The sequence below is a fragment of the Camelus dromedarius genome, chromosome 34, assembly GCF_036321535.1.
Source record: "Camelus dromedarius isolate mCamDro1 chromosome 34, mCamDro1.pat, whole genome shotgun sequence".
Lineage (NCBI taxonomy): Eukaryota > Metazoa > Chordata > Mammalia > Artiodactyla > Camelidae > Camelus > Camelus dromedarius.
Window position 1 is genome coordinate 10,389,523 of NC_087469.1, and position 3,152 is coordinate 10,392,674.

The following is a 3,152-nucleotide window of genomic DNA, read 5'->3' on the forward strand; positions in this document are numbered from 1 at the left end:
CTCCAGGACCCCCAAGCCCCACTTCCCAACCCTAACCCCTCCTCAGGGGAAAGCCCAGAGCACACTGCCCATAGCTGACCCTTCAGACCCTACCTGGGGGTCACAGTCTCATCTCAGACAACAGCAGTTTAGATTAAACAATACAGCACATTTGCAATTCAGTTGCTGCTCCATCCTTCTGTCTCGGGTGGCCTGAAGCGAGACACAAATCCAGCATAATTTTAGGGAGGTTTGGGGAGGTTTGCCACAGGACGGTGGTATAATGACTGGAGTCCTTGCTGCCAGAGGCCAGCTGTCCAGTGGTGGACATTAATACCCTTTCTCTGGGAACCTGAGAGCATTTCTGTGACATTATTTGCATAGATTTGCATACCCAATGCCACCATCTATCCCAGGGTCTGCAACCTCTGGCTGGGGAGCCAAGCTGGCCAGCAGCTGGTTTTCTTTGGCAGGCAGCCTGGCAGTGCCCCCATCCCGGCTGTCCTTACCGTGGACACGGCTGCAGCAGCCTCCCACCCGCACTGGCCCCTCAGAACAGAAGCTCTGCTTCTTAATCATCAACAGTCAGCCAGACGAGGCTGCTTCTCAGCGGCTCAGTGGCTTCTCATACCTCCCTCCCCACTCAAGGCCAGGTGTGCAGTCAGTCCTGCTCCCACCCCAAGAGAAAAAGCCTCGGGGAGCTGGCTTTTGTTCATTCATTCATTCAATAGACTGATTGAGCATTTCCTAGGTGCCAGGTGCCATGCTAGGGACTGGGGATATAAAGCAAGTGGAGGCGGCATTCTGAGATGCTGTCTCCCTCACTCACCATGCCTGGGGCTCCAAAAACCTAGAGCTGCTTCTCCTTGTGGTCCTCACTCTCCCATCCCTTGAACTGGACCTGAGGTTTCAGCACTTGGCCCGCCATCGGCTCCAACTTCAGCACCACCCCTATGCCTGAGGGCCCACTGTTGGTGACACCCTGGACCTCTCCCAGCAGGGAAAGGGCCCTTCCTCTTTGGGGGACAATGAACATGGAGCTGCTGGTCACACCCTAATGGGCTTCCTGGGGAGGCTCCTGCACCTTGTACCTGAAAGGAGATTCTCACTCCAGTGGTCAGGTTGAGGTCTCAATAATGTTATTTCCTTTATTGGTTTCCGATCCAAACATGTGAAAGGCAGATGGGGCAGCAAAGAGCAAAAAAAATGACAGCTAGGTCACATGGATGAAACAGAAGATTAGTGGTGGGAAAGCCAAGTTCCAAACTGGGTCTATCCTGGGGGACTTCAGGGGGACTCTGATCACGACCCAGCCTCTGAGCAGGGTTGTCTTTTGCCAGTTCCCAAGAGGCCAGGAGTCCAGACAACAGTCCGAAGGCTTGAGCAGGCAAGGGCAGTCTCCCGGCCCTAGTTCTGCAAAGGCAGAGGCATTGTCAGTATCTTTCCTCTTGGTGGTCTCTTCTCCTGTTCCCTGCTGCTGTCGGTGGTCTCTGAGTTCTCTCACTCCTCTCGGCTGACAGCCTCACTTTTCTAGGCCACTTCCCCCTCCACCCTCATACAGTGACCCAAGTCCGGTAAGCCACCACATCCTGCCCTGTCCTCCGTCTATGCCACCGTACTGGGATGACCTCTCACGGGCACTATTACTACAGCCTCTTAGTCTCCCTGTCCTTTGATCTAATTTATCCACAGCCAGATTAAAATTCCTAAAACGAAATCCAATCAGGACCTCCATCATTCAAAAATGTTTAATGTTTCCCTAAGACTCATAGAATAAAGTCACTTTTCACTCTTGTGCCATCATTTTTTGTTTTTCTGCGGTACCTAGCACAGCACCTACTACAGGGAATAAAAATGATGGCTTACATTTTGGCATAATTGCAATGTGCCAAACACTCTTATAAGGGTTTTATATGTATTGCTTCCATTCAGCAGCCCTGGGAGGAAGCTACTATTATTACATTTTACAAACAAGTGAACAAAGTCATAACATAGTGAAGGAGCTTGCCCGAAGTCTCAGAGCCAGTAAATGGTGAAGCTGGGATTTGAGCTCTTGTGTTCTGACCGCAGAACCCACACTTCCAGGCACCACCTAGGTTTCAGGCACCTCCTAGATGTATAGCTAACATATGTCATACGAATCAATACGTGCATTCCAGAACCAATAAATTCAAAAAATGAGTGAATGAATGAGATTACTCCACACCTTGGGTCATCACACAAATGTACTGATGCCTTCTAAAATGGTTTTATTCTGACACCTGAAACTAATGTAATACTGTTAAGTCAATTATATTTCAATAAAAAATTAAAAAATAGTTTGGGTCTGCCTTCTTGAGTAGAGACAGTGTGACATAATGGTTAAGGACATGAGCTGTGGAGTCAGGGCTGGGTCTGAATCCTGATGCTATCATTTATTGGCTTTGTGGGCTTAGGCAAATTATTTAAGCTCTGCAAGCCTCCATTCCACATCGGAAAATGGAAATCCTCATGGCACTTATGGTGGGTGAAATGAAAGCATATATATACAGCCCATCACACTGCGCTTAGCGCACAGGAGGACTCATTTCCTATGGGAGGCTGTTCCTTGTTCCCATCACTCCTGTGGACGGTCTGAGCAAGAGTGTTGAAAAGTGCAGAGTGCTTTGTTTTCTGTTGGCTGGAGCCAGCGGGCATGACGGTGATCTGGAGTGAAGGAGCAGAAACCTGACGCTCCGGGTGCAGAGGGGCTGGAGGAGGAGGGTGATCCTCCAGGTCCAGGGTGCGGCTACAGCTTTGAAGGTGATAAACAGTAGGGGGGAAGCACCCAGGACCCGCTTATACAAAGAGGGTTCTGCAAAGGTAGCTTCACTTTCCTTCCTCTGTTGAATGTGAAACATGATGAGAATGGATGGAGTCATTTTTTAAACCATGGAGCACTGCGAACACATTGGTAATATTTTTCTCCTGGGCCATGGGTAGTATTTTTTCTTTTTTTCAGATTCTTAGCTATTTAGTGAACACAGGCTATCTTCCACCAAATGTAATTTTGTGGATGGAAACATTTAAAAATGTTCTGCTCTGGTCAAATCTGTAATGGCTATTTTTCTCTATTGATAACTTCTCCTTTCAGTGGTTCACTGCCAAGAAACCTCACCTGGAGGCCAGGACTGTCTGTAATAGCGAGTCCAAGA